The 12,920-nt window shown below is 61.9% G+C and overlaps 1 protein-coding gene and 1 long non-coding RNA gene across 2 annotated transcripts in view; one reads left to right on the top strand and one right to left on the bottom strand.

Annotated features, from left to right (window-relative positions):
* Positions 1–12,920, top strand: part of LOC122379331 — a 73,934-nt gene that overhangs the window by 42,447 nt on the left and 18,567 nt on the right. The gene's annotated exons all lie outside the window — the stretch shown is intronic.
* The window catches only part of LOC122379330 (dorsal-ventral patterning protein Sog-like), a 66,751-nt gene that overhangs the window by 41,248 nt on the left and 12,583 nt on the right, over positions 1–12,920 (bottom strand). The gene's annotated exons all lie outside the window — the stretch shown is intronic.

Raw genomic sequence — 12,920 nt, 5'->3', positions numbered from 1 at the left:
TTTAGATTCGTTTGAAGAACCTCGTGAACCGTTTTTATTTGACAGCCAAGTGTCAGCCGGCCACCGGCCGCCCGCGCCCCGCCCGTGCTCTGTTGACCAAGTGTGTTGTCGCGCGGGCGGTGCTAACTGGTGACACGGGTCTGTCATGACGTCAGTGCTTCCCACGCACGGTCGCGCGCCGCGCCGCGCCGGCCGCCGCCTGCCGGCCGCCGGATAGGCTGTGCCGCAGTGCCGCAGTGCGCGGCGGCGCGGCGCGCGGGGACAGAAGGCGCGGCGCGCGGGGACAGAAGGCGCGCGAGCGCAGCGACACATCGCCCAAGCGACCCCAGCGGCTTGGTGGCTGGATATGTAGGTATTTACAAACCCCTCCCCTCCCCCCTCTGTGGTCAGGAGACTAGCCGCCGGCAGCGGGGCGCAGATCAGGCCCGATGACTTTGACCGGCCGACGTGTCACGGCGCCACAGTATAATGAGCCGATCGTGATTGCAAATTCACTTTGCAGGCGAAGGCAATGAGATGCCACTACAGCGGTCGCTAATGCTCTCAGAGGTGCCACGGCGACTAGCCAAGACATGTCTCCTAAGTTTCTCGAAGCACCGAGTCGGCCATGGCGGTTGGGTCGTGTCATTCATTGGCAGCGTGCACCGTCTGCCTCGGAGATGGATGGCAGGATGACGGGGACACCGCAAGGTGTAGTTTACTATAAGTACAGTTAACGATATGTCCGTGCTGTTTGTCTGAATGTTTCTAAAATAAGCGGCAAAAATATTTAAACTAACTAATCAATCGCACCATGGACACAGTGGGGGAATATTTCTTTCTTACCGAAATGCTGTTACGTGTTATTGTCCATTAATTCAGATATTTATTTTTGTTTCATTGGTTTTCGACAATAAATTTCAGGAATAATTCGGTTCATTGGTTCATTCATTCCTTCGAGGATCGGACTGCCTAAAAAGAACAGCTTTGTGTCTAGATGCTCATCCCACCGGTATTTTGTGAGGTCTGTGTGAGGCCGCCAGAAACGGCGTCATTCCTCATCCAAGCGAAAAGAACTCGTGACAAGTGCTGAATGATATCCCCGGAACTGTCTCGTCTGAGTAAAATATCAGCGACATATGAATATACAACCTGTCAAATATTTAAACCCTTATCTGGATACACAGTTTGAAATACGAAACGCTGACTTAAACATGACGTGTGCATTCAAAAGTGTCGGGCAGATTGACGTCTGTGCTGGTAAATGGATGATCGGTCAAATGATTAACCGCACGGTGTCAACTCGTGCTCGCGCTGACGGTTAGTGTCACTCTGGTCGATACCAATCAGCGTCGCGTCCACTGCAGCTGTCACGCGGGGTAATGATGCGTCACGGACGCGGCGTCACTCTGCAGGCCGACTGTGACGAGCGGCGAGTGCGTGCGGTGGTGACGTGACGCAGACCTGCGCTCTGTCAGCTGTCGGCCGATCTGAACCGCCGCCGGACGGAGCTGTCATCCGGCCGCCCCCGTCCCGCCCAGTCCCGCTCCGACTTCCTCCCCTAGTTACCGACCAACCCGGACGGTATCATGCGCCAGACACACCTGCAAAGCGCGGTAAACAGGAGGCTAGATATCGTTCAGACCACTTACGGTTACATCTGTGCTGGGGTGAATGGGACTACTAATTATGGCGTGCGGACCCCTCCGACGACACCTGGTAGTGCGAAGGGCGTGGTAGGGACGCTTCACCCACCTCTAGATACCAGGGGTACTACACACACCGGTGCCGACAGACCGACCCCGGACGACCGGCGCGGGCAGCGTGACTGGCAGAACGGGCGGCGGCCGGCAACATAACCTCGTGCTCGCCCGACACCAGCGGCACGGGCCGCGCATATCAACACCGATACCTGCCCGCGCCGCCCAGCACCGCCCAACACCGCCCGTAGCCGCCCAGCGCCGCCGAAAGCTGTCCAGAGCCGTACAGAACCGCCCAGCGCCGTTCAGAGCTGTCCAACACCGCCCAGAGCTGTCTAGGACCGCCCAACGCCGTGCGGAGACGCCAAAAGCTGGCCGCCCAGAGCAGAACTTCCGGGGCGGCGGCGGCGGCGACGGCAGTGGGAGGGAGCGCCGGGTCGCCGACGCTGACCTCACAGTGGGAGGTGCTCGCCCGCCCCTTCCGTCGGCCACAACTCAGTCGGGAGGCCACGGCGCGCTGTCGGTGAACGGCGGACCCTGGCGCCGAGCCCAGCCGGGTGGCCGGAAGGGCGGCAACACACAGAGGGGCCCCAGAGGTCAGGGCGCAATGACCGACACGGGGAGGAGATGAATGGAAGCTCAGCTCAAAGAGAGAGGAAGTTCATCAAGATGTAGGATGAAACATTGAATTAACTGACCAAACAATTCCTTTTTGTGGTTCAAAGCTGTTTGAATCTGATGACTTGAGCGACTGCAACTAAGCTACGAATCTTTTCTTTGATAAACGTTCGTATTTGCTCCTCTTATCAACAGTCTAGCCGGTCGCCGTGTCTATTTCTCCTGACGAATCCACCAGCCGGTTCTGGTTGACAGCTCCCATCTGCTCCCACGGTTGAGCCGGCGGTCTGCCGTTCCCAGCGGAGCTCTCCAGCGTATAGCTGTCAGCTCTCTCAGCAGCCCGTGAGCTGCAGGGCGCGCTGACACGGCGCGGGAACCCGACACCGCGGGCGGCGCCGGACCGAGGCGGCGACCACGGCGCCGCGCTGCCGGACCGAGTCCGAACTGAACGACCGAGCGAGCTAGAGAGCGAGCGAGCGGGCGGCTGTAGGATTGGACGAGCGAGAGGCTGAGAATACGGCACGGCCGAGTGATGGGATCTCATAACTGAAGACAAACCCCGACGCTTCGGCGAGTCTCTGTGTGGGGGCGTGGCGTCAGCCGAGCACGTGTATCTGGACACGTGCCCGACAATGACCCCTCCGCTGGCGTCACCGGCGGCGCCGGGCAGCCGTCCCGGCAGCTCGGGGGGCGGCCGGCACACCTGTGCCCTCCCACGCGACTCGCCGGGCCGCCGGAGACGGAACCGCCACGCTCCATCCTCACGGCCCGTGTCTCGGAGTTGCATCAGGTGCTGGCGAGACGGCCCGGTCGTGGAGCGCCGTCAGCCTTGGCGGCGCATTAGTGGACAGCGGTGGCGTGGTGCCGCGCCGCCCCTTTTTGGGCACCGAGTGTGGTGATGACATGGCCCCGGGACGGGGATGGGTGGACGCCGGGACGATATATGGCCGTTAGGTGTATATTTCAGCCACAGACCGACATGTCAGGTGATTGTAATTTGGCACCGGCGCGCGGTCAGTCTGCCCGATGACCTTCGATGGCCCGCAGCGGTGCCGATCGGAGTGATCATCCCGCCGGAGCGGCGCCAGCGACGAGAAAAGACCGCCGCCGCGACACCGTGCCCGCACCACTCACGTGACACGGTGCGACCTGCCAGCTCACCTGGCTGCATCGGTAGCTCGTCTGGCAGCTCTGCGGACCACCCGGCCGGTCTTGTGACCACTGGCGACGCCGGGGGCAAGGCGCCAGTGGGCCAGGGCCGAGGGGCTGGATCCGCTGGACCAGGGCCGGCCCCGCGCTGGTTCCGTAACCACCTTCAGCGAGCAGGGCGGACCGCTGCCGCCGCCCCGTTTATAAATGGCCGCTATCCCTTGGCTGCGACAGCGCGGCCGGGCGCGCGCCATATCGGGCGAAAACCAGAGGCGGTACGCGCGGCTCAGGGTGTCGCGTTCGTAGTATTATAGATGGACGCGTGTCCCTGTCAGCATCATAAACGAATCGAGCATGCTACGCAGTACTGCGCGTCGCGCTGAGGCAGTTGAGAGAGCAGGGGGTCGAGAGAGGGGCTCTTCTGTGGGTGTGATTGGTTGTGAATAGTGCCCTCCCTGTTTACCGCCGGTCAGCACGCCGGATGGGAACGTGCTTATCAAAACACCTGCCTGTGTTTCGCTGACGTAAATCCGTGGAGGTCGGGCATCATGAACAATACGCAGAGTTTGTCGTTGTTGAATCACTGAGATCGGAAGCTGGTTACGAGATAACCCAGACGAGGGACTCGCCAATCTGGCTGGTCTCCCGATGATGCTGTTGTCTGAGCGTCGTCTGGGACCTGTTGGGGTTGGCTGCTGACTGGACCAAAGCACATGCCGCTGTCCGCCCCCGCCGCTGCCTCCAGAGCCCATCGGCAGAGACGATGTCCCGGGCTTGGCCATCATGTACTGGTCTCATGACGTGACGAGCTGACGCGACGGGCTGACGTCAGTGACGTGGCGATCACGGCGTCACTCAGCTATTCCGCCGTCGTGCCGCTGCCGCCGCCACACCCGGCCGGCGCACCTGTGGGGCGCCGGATCGGCGTCCCCCGCCGCCGCCTCGCGGCACGTGCTGCGACTGCCGGCCGACCTGCTCCCGCTCCGGCCGGACAGGGCGCGGGCACAACCGGCCGCCGTGCACCGAGGGCAGCCGTGCCCGCCGGAAGCTAGCCGTCGCTCCGTCGGGCGCCGCCCGGCCCGGCCGCACCCCTCTGCATTGTCCGCGCGGCACAGAGGCATTTGCATGCGAATGCGACAGCGCCGCCGCCATTCAGCGCGCTCACTCGGCGAGCCGTTCGCACGTTCTCGGCAGACGCGGCGCTCCGGCGGTCACCGTCGGAACCGGCCGTCGCTGTCACCATCAATGAGCCGGCGGGGCAGTCGGGCGGCGCGCGGCACGATCGGCCGTCGGGCGCGCCGCCGCCGTGGCGGGACAGACTGGCGCCGAGCCCGGCCGACGGGCACGCTCGGCGCGGCACTGAGAGCACGAGAGGGCCCGCCAGGGGCGCCGAGAGGCACCCGAGCCGCTCTGAGAACCGATCAGCGCCGGCCACGGCCGTGGTCGGTCCCCCTCTCGGCCCCGGCGGCACCGTCCAGGGCGAGGTCAGCCGGGAGAGCGGACATTTCCTCACGGAGAGCCGGTCACACTCGTGGCGACTGCCCGCCTCGCTCCGTTTTACTGCCCAGATTTCGCGTTTTATTGACAGGCCTCATGTTTTATTGGCCAGATCTACCGATGCGTATTCGACAGAGGAGTGATGATACGGGAGACCGGCGCGTGGCGTCCTCGCGAGCGGTTTGAGCCGGGGGCCGACGGAGAGCTGGGCACGTCGAGAGGAGCCGGTCTGTCACATCACGAGCCGTCAGCGACCGTCACGTGCCGGCCCGTTACCGATGGCCATGTGTCGACACACCGGGTCCGCTCCCAGGCACCGACACGGACCTCACGAGCAGGCGCTCCGCTCCGGCCTCGGCCCGCTGATATGCGCCGTTTAGGGTGCAAATGCGATTCAGCGATCCAGTTGTGTCAGTCACCGGGCAGCGCAGGCCGGAGCGCCGCGGGCGCCGCAGCCGGAGCCGGATCCGGACTCTGGCGACATGTCCGATTCACGCGATCCGTCGTCCAGTTCCTTGGCGACGGGGACTCAGCACTTTCGGACCGCCAGGCTTCGTTGACGGCGGGGGAACGTGCGTCTTCCTGGGCGGTAAGGAACTCTGGAGCGCGAGGACCGCCTTCCTCGGCGGCGGCCGCCAAACGGCGCCGGCACACGAACGGCGGCCGCCGGCTCCTCGGGCTCTGTCGGATTGCATGTCGGCAGCGCGCCGCTCATTGTCCAATTATCACGACATGCTGGAAATAAACGGCTTCAGGAAATACCCGTTCAGATGCTCATAGCCCACATACATGCCTGGAAACTGACTCGGCCTGGCCGGCAGCCAGAAAGATAATCTGAATACGTATGCCGGGCGTTTGGCGGCATTTTTGACGTAAGTCGTGTTACCGGCTCATAACTGGGCCGGTGAACAACATAATCACACTAATGCTGTAATCGCAACGTCGTACCGTATTTTACAAGCCCACTCGCAAGGGTAGAGACAGCTTCTTATTAACCCCGTCATCAGATAGCGTTTGTCGGATGAGGCCACGTACCCACGTACCCGCAAGCGGCGGCCGCCCGCCAGGCATTGTTTTCGGTTTGGTAGATTAAAACCATCTCTGTAATCAGACAGACGAAGGAGGCTATTTCCTCATCATGAGCAAAACTAAGGCGGGACACGCACTCGTCGAGGGTTTCATTCAAAGATAGCCGACATTGGGCTGACGAGCCGGAGCCGCCGCCCGGAGGTGAACCCGGAGGCACCGTCTCCGGTGCCGGAGCGGGCTCAGTGCCCGGCTCAGCTCGCGGTATCGAGAATGAATGGAATACGCTCTGGGCTGAGATGATTATGAACCAACGATTCTAGCGTCATCGCGCCTCATGCAGGGCTGAATTTTTGATATTTCAGCGCCACTTCTCATGAAAACAATTAAACTTTTTGTACCTAAATAGCCCACATAATATAAAAATAGTAAGAGCAATCTAGAATCGAGAGTTGTTGCTTCCTGCATGTATCGTACGGTATGCGTTTGGAGGTCGTTTTGAGTCCGGCGCACCCGGCTGGTGCTGCCGCCTGCCGGCGACCCGACCTGACTGCCCGAGGTGACACAGGACCGACTGTCTCCGTGGTGCCCCTCGGAGCGCCGACGGCCGCCGTCCGCGCGCTATTTCGGGCGTCGCGCGCGCGCTGGCCAGTCGCCAAGGTCGTTGGTGGCGACGAGCGACGACGACCGTCTACGGCGCCGGCGACGATGGTCCGCCGGCGCCTCGTGCCGCGTGAGCGGTGGGCGGCGCCGGCGACGCGTCCCTCGGAACGCGACACTCGTCACCGCGCCCACGTGAGCTGTTGCATTATTAGACTGTCTGCAGTGCAATCATCTGGGCGGCCCACGTTGGGCTCGCAGCGGGCGGTGAGCGGCGGCGGGCGCTCCGCCCATCTCCGACAGTCCCATCTCGCGACCGTCAACCCTGGTCCCCCGGCAGCGCGCCAAGCGTGCCCGCCGGCGCGGAAAGGCGCCGCCGACGGAGGCGGCTTCCGCGCCAACTCGGAGCGCTCTTCCGTCAGCTCCGGACGCGGCTGGGGCCACATCGGCGGGTCCTGGGACCGTCGGAGACCGTGCCGCTGCTGTGTCAGCGGCCACCAGGAAGGGCGCCGTAAAAACTGGATTGATGACTGACGCCCGATGATGGATTTCCGCCCCTGGTCTGTGTTGCGATGCTCGGTCGGCGGTGGCGACGCCGCCTCGGCTCACCGACACCCGAGAACGGTCCGGGTTGGTGACGCGATATGACACCAGAGACGGTGGTCTGTGACACTGGAGCCGACACGACTCTGAAGCCGCCGAACAGTCAAACACCCACCAACGCGGCAGCGAGTGTGACCAGCTGGCAACACTGACACCTGCTGTGGCCCCCAAAAGTGAGCTGCCGAGCTGACTCACCCTGCGTCGGGGTGAAATATCAGGTGCGGTGAGAGCTTCCGGGGTGAACCAGAACACTGTCCGACGCTGGAGGCGTGATCGACGCTGGCCGGAGCGGATGGGTGCGACGGACCCGCTCTTCCGCCCGGTCCGGGGTGACCTCTGCCCGGGGGGGAGGGGGTGCATGGAGTGCAAGGTGCGGCACCACCAACCTGCGCCTTTGTCAGTGGTGTCCCACTTCGGCGCGCGCAAAAACGCGCCAACGCCTCGCCGCCTCCGAGCGCCCTCCAGAGCGTCGGCAAAAATGGCGAGGCGGCGCGACGCGACGGCGCCGCGCGACGCTCGGCGTCGGCGGGCCCGGAGGTCGGTCGACAGGTCAGTGAAAGCCGGCGCCCGGGCGGCGGGCCCTCCCCGCCCCCCGCGCTGACCAGACGCGGCCGCCTCCTCTCTCCCTCTCTCCGGCGGTAGGTACGGTCTGGGTCAGTGTCTCCTGTCACCGAAACACGGCTTAGCCGACTCAGCACCGTCTCATGACACGCTGATGAGAGATCATATCGCCCAGTCGTGGCGCAACATTCGCTTCAGGTGATTCATTTTAAAGAATGCGCTTCTCAAGTAGTTCTCAGAAAATAAAAATCAGCCGTTGTGGTATAATAACCTCGACGTTCACAGATTCTCTGGCAGATTATGCAACAAGAAAATGTCGGTGTGCCAAGCTGAACACAAGACTCGAGAGTGATTAATGAGCTTATATCATAACCACCGAATTCAGTAAGATGAGGGGCCTCGACAAAACCTCTAATTTATACATGGCAAAACAGCCATGTAACGATTTCTCACAAAATCACCCTGTCTTTATCAGACGGTCGGCACCCTGGCTGGCCCCTCGTCACTGATCGGCCCGCGCTGACGACTGCTGAGCGATGCTGAGCCGATCCGCCGTCAGCAGCCGGCTCGCTTTGTGCCGGCCGAGGCCCGTCCGACACGCCACCTCTGCCGAGCGGCGCGGCACGGAGCGCAGATCCGATCAGCAGGCCCCATTGATGAAGACCACGCGGCGCGGCACGTCGGCGCCTCCAGACACGGCGCCGCATTCCGAGACGGCCGGCCAGACCCGCCGGGAGATGCTCGGCTGCCGTGGACGTGAGATACCCCGGCCATCGCGAGGGGCCCGCCAGAGAGCCTGGGAGGCTCGCTGCGTGCAGATCTGATTCTATTGGACGATTGATGCCTTGGATATTTGGAGGCGCACATGAGGTTTCGATATTTTCGTCCAGGACCTGGGGGTACTGGGAAGTCCTTGGAAGTCATGAACTGCCGGATAACGACCTCCGGGACCTCTGCAGCACGAGTGGCTCTTACAAGGCGTACAGGGTGTCTGCGAAGTCTTTTGGGACCTCTGCTCACTGGGAGGTCTTCGACGGGCCCGCGAGGTGGCTGGGAAGTCTTCTGGTACCTCAGAGGTGCGGGAGGTCCTGCGGGGCTGGCGGTGACATCACGCGGTGATTGAAGGCCTATGATGCTGTCGATGGTGCCCGCATGGCGCACATCATGCTGTCCTCGATACCCATCGCATTCCTGCAGCCAGCCGCTGGTGATGGAGTCGGGACAGCGCCAATAAAGCGGCCCGCTCTGGCCCGCTCAGGTCTCGGAGGCCGTGTCCGGGGGCGCAGCGGGCGTCACTGCCGTGAGTGGCCGACCCCACGTGAAGCGGCGCCCATCGGTCCGCCGCTGACGCCGGCCGTCCCGACTGTCGGACCGCCCCCATTCTGACGTCTTCATCGAGACAGATACAATCTCCATTGTCCGGGCGGTGTCTCCGTCAGTGACGCGGCCCACACGACGTGCCACAGCCCCGCCCGTTACTCGGATATTGTGTGCTCTCTTCCCCCTGCGGGAGGGAGGGTCAGGGAAGCCCGGCACGTGCCAGACCGAAATAATGGAGTCTTGCATCAGCTGAATCGTGTGGCAGTTTGTCATTTTTGAAACAGTGCACGTTGTTAATACATTTTTAGGTTGTTATCTGTTTTGTTTTGTCCAGGCTCTGTGAAAAATGACTGAGGGCTATCCATTTCGTGCAGAGAAATGGTGACTTTCGACACATTCGGTGCTGCAATGCCGGATGCTCCTGCCTCCAGAGGCCACCAACGTGCAGGTCAGCAGCCACTGGCTGCCGCTCGGATTTACGTGGAGCCGTAGGACGGTGCTGGCCGCGCTGCGCCGCTGGCCCTACACCGACACCGCCTGGAATTTCCAGCCGCCAAGAAATCCGGCGCGCTCGTGCTAAAATTGGCGCGGCGCCTTTCACGAGGTAGCTGCGCTGCCAGCTGATCCGCGATCAACGAGGTCGGAAGAGGCGGTCCTGCGAGCGTGACCGCTAAGCGGGATAAGAGACAAATTTGCTAAATAGTTTTCAGTCAAAGCTTCTGTTCTGGCCGCTGGCTCAATATCCTTTCCGGAGATTCTGCGAAAAGCGCTTCCGTGCTGCCGCTATCATCCTTGATGATAACGTGCCGCACAAGATCTAGATAGCTGATTTGATGCAATCAATCGGCTCGCAGTGAGGTGAAAGGGATTTTTGGAACGATAGCGGCTTCAAACGATGACCGTAATTCAGTAGAGAGCGCTCGAGGCGGCCAAAGTAGGTATATCGCCAACCCCACCGCCGATAATCGGGGCTGCTGACGATAGATAGATCGCCGCAGCAGCGCCAAAGCTGCCCTCACGGCATCGGGTAGTGGCACAGTCTCGTGGCATCAGTGGAGACTGGCTACCGCTAAGTTGTAGCTCTAGGATATAGCGGATCCCTCACCAAGCTCGCTGGCCATTCTTTCTAACTAGAGATCACATGTAATACAGGACGTGCGGTGACTTCAACGGGACAGATCCGTCTACTGGTCGGCGGTCAGTCACCACATCCCGTTTCCAGAACAAAAATCACCAATACGACAGAGAAAATTGGCGAAACCGGTGAAGCCGTAGTAACTCAACCGATTGGCGTCATCACGGGGCGCGGAGTTTTTAGAAGCGGTCGTGGGTGTTTGCGGGGTTGGCCTCTTCGCTCGGGTGATCGCCCTGGGTGGCGGACGGACCAGAGTAGAGGGTGGACCGGACTGCGGTGGCGGGCGTGCCCGGGTGCCGGCGGCGCACCCCGCCCCGGCGCGCCGCCCGGCCGGCGCCGCCGCCGCCGCCGCCGCCGCCGCCGCACCCCGCGCGGGGCGGTCACCGGGCGGGCGCGCGCCGCCGCCGTGACGTCACCCCCCGCTCGTGCACGGTGACGTCGTCAGGTGATGGCGCGCGCCAGCCGAGCTCACCGTGCACCACGGCGGCGCCGGATGTGGGCACGCCAAAACGGGTTGGACAGGATCTTCCGGTCGGTGGTGCCGGTGTGGCGCGCTCCCAAACCGTCAGCGCGGACGGCGACCGCGGACAGCCCAGTGCGGGCAGCCCGGCAGTCCGGCCACTGAAAACGGGAGAGCCTCGACCCGCGAGACTGGTCGACGGAATTTGAACAGATCTGGCAAATGACCACTGAGCTTCATTCAAACTGGGGATTACAAACGGGCTTTGTTGAGCATGTTGACCGCGGGGAGGCTACCATTACGTCATGGGCAACGCCGCTCGTGGAGCTCTCAGCAGGCCAGCGCTGCAGTTATTAATTCGTTTATACACGCTGATTGTGGCGATAGGGCAGATTAGCATTTGTTAGCCGGGTTCCCGTGCATAGCTCTCAGACCGTTCCACTGATATCAGACAGCTCAGTGGTGCGCTCTTTGCATCCTTGACATCGATCCAAGTAAAGACTGGCCATATCTTCGCTCGATTGGTGATTTTCGACGACATCCTTAATAACATTTCGATGTTTACATCGTTAAGCCTTGTTCAAGTGTTCTACGAAGCTGCTAATGGGCAATTTATTCAAATCGCCGTATACAACACGTGGCTTTCGAAGTCCGCGGCGTATACAACACCCATACCGTCTCTCTGCCAGTCATCGCTGGGAGTTGCATAAACTCGTCTTTCGAATCGGCTTTATGGTTCATTAGCCATGAGCTCGGTCAAGCCTCTCCGTTAAGTCGACTAAGAGTGATGTGTTTAAACCGCCTGGAAGGTGCCGTCGTCATACCAATGACAGAATAGGTAATAATGAGATGCTAAGCAAGCTGCTTCACCACCGTGCGGCGAGCTGGCTGATTGGGGCTGAATAATGTGTCTGGTAGTATTCATGGAACTGTGGAGGGGGAAAGAACAGCCTATCTCAATGTTCCCGGGACTCTACCGCCGCATTGCTGAAGCTGTTAGTGGCCCCCCGAGGTCGGCTTTTCCGAGGCTGAACACTGCACAGCGCAGTTGCGACCGGTCACTGGTCGGAGGGACAGGCCAGGTGTCAGACACCGTCCCGTTTCCAGGTCGCAGAAAACGAGTCTGCCGACCTCAGAGGCGACAGTGGTCATCTGTTACCGGCGACTGACAGCGGCGGCCCATCAGCCGCCGCCCCGAACCTACTCCTTCCAAGAAGTGTTGCGCATGGTCAAGCAGCGCGGTGTCGGTTACACGCTGCACCTGACAGGCTGGTCTGCCAGGTGCGCTGCTCCGCCCGACACCGCCGTCACTGCGCAGCGCCGCCCCGAGACGACTGCGACACCCGCGCCGCCTCGTGCGGCCCGACGGCGCGCACCTCCTCCCAGCCTCGCGGAACACCTTCCGACACCGTGACACTGTCCGGTACCGCCCGACACCGCCTCGACACCGCGCCCATCGTTTGACACCTCCGCGGCGCCCAGGACGACCAAAAACAGCGCGCCCAAGTGCAGCCCGGCACCGCCCCAGACCGGCCTCAGCCGCCCTTCTGAGGGGATGTTGCGCAGACGCTTCGTCAATCAGGCCAAAAAGGCGAGGGTAGCGTCGTTTCACCCAGATACGCCGCCAGCTCCTGCAGTATCACATCAACGTCTGAATATGAAATAAGTGAATGGGCGTAAATTCCAGCAGTGAAACAGCCACTGGACCGTACACGCTGGCGGGAAGTCCCTGGCTACGACGCTCGTCGTGCCACAGCTGCCGATTCCCGGAGGGAGTTTACTTTCTGTTCTGTCACCTGTCCTCATGTCTGCAGTGCGCGCTATCTTTGCCACCCGTGGACCAAGCTGCAGGCGTCCCACCCGACAGCCCTCGGCGCTGAGCGATAGCTCCTGACGCCCGTTCCGGCGGCGCCGCCCCCGTACTGATGCGTGACCACTGGGGAGGTAGCGCCGCGTCCGCCGCGAACATCGCACGCCACCGCCCGTGGTGTCAACCCGTCTAGTCGCAACAGACGAGTCATTTAACACCGTCCCTGCTGCCGCCGTCAGCAGAGGCCCGACAGTAGTCCTGGCTGGCCTCTCGGGGCGATGGAGGCGCCTCGGTGGTGGCACCCAGCAGTTGTCGGTCATCGGATAGCAGTGACACTGTGACTTGCCGCGCCGCACTCGAGTCGTGGTGTGTTGAGGTGCACCGCACGGAGGCTTTGGAGGGTCTCCAAGGCCCCACGCGCTGCATTTAACGCTCTCATGGCGGTCGGAGGTATTGGCTAAT

The sequence above is a fragment of the Amphibalanus amphitrite genome, unplaced genomic scaffold (genome assembly GCF_019059575.1).
Source record: "Amphibalanus amphitrite isolate SeventyFive unplaced genomic scaffold, NRLGWU_Aamphi_draft 000075F_arrow, whole genome shotgun sequence".
Classification (NCBI taxonomy): Eukaryota; Metazoa; Arthropoda; class Thecostraca; order Balanomorpha; family Balanidae; genus Amphibalanus; species Amphibalanus amphitrite.
Note: the sequence above shows the minus strand (reverse complement) of the source record. Positions and strands in the feature narration are given on the sequence as shown.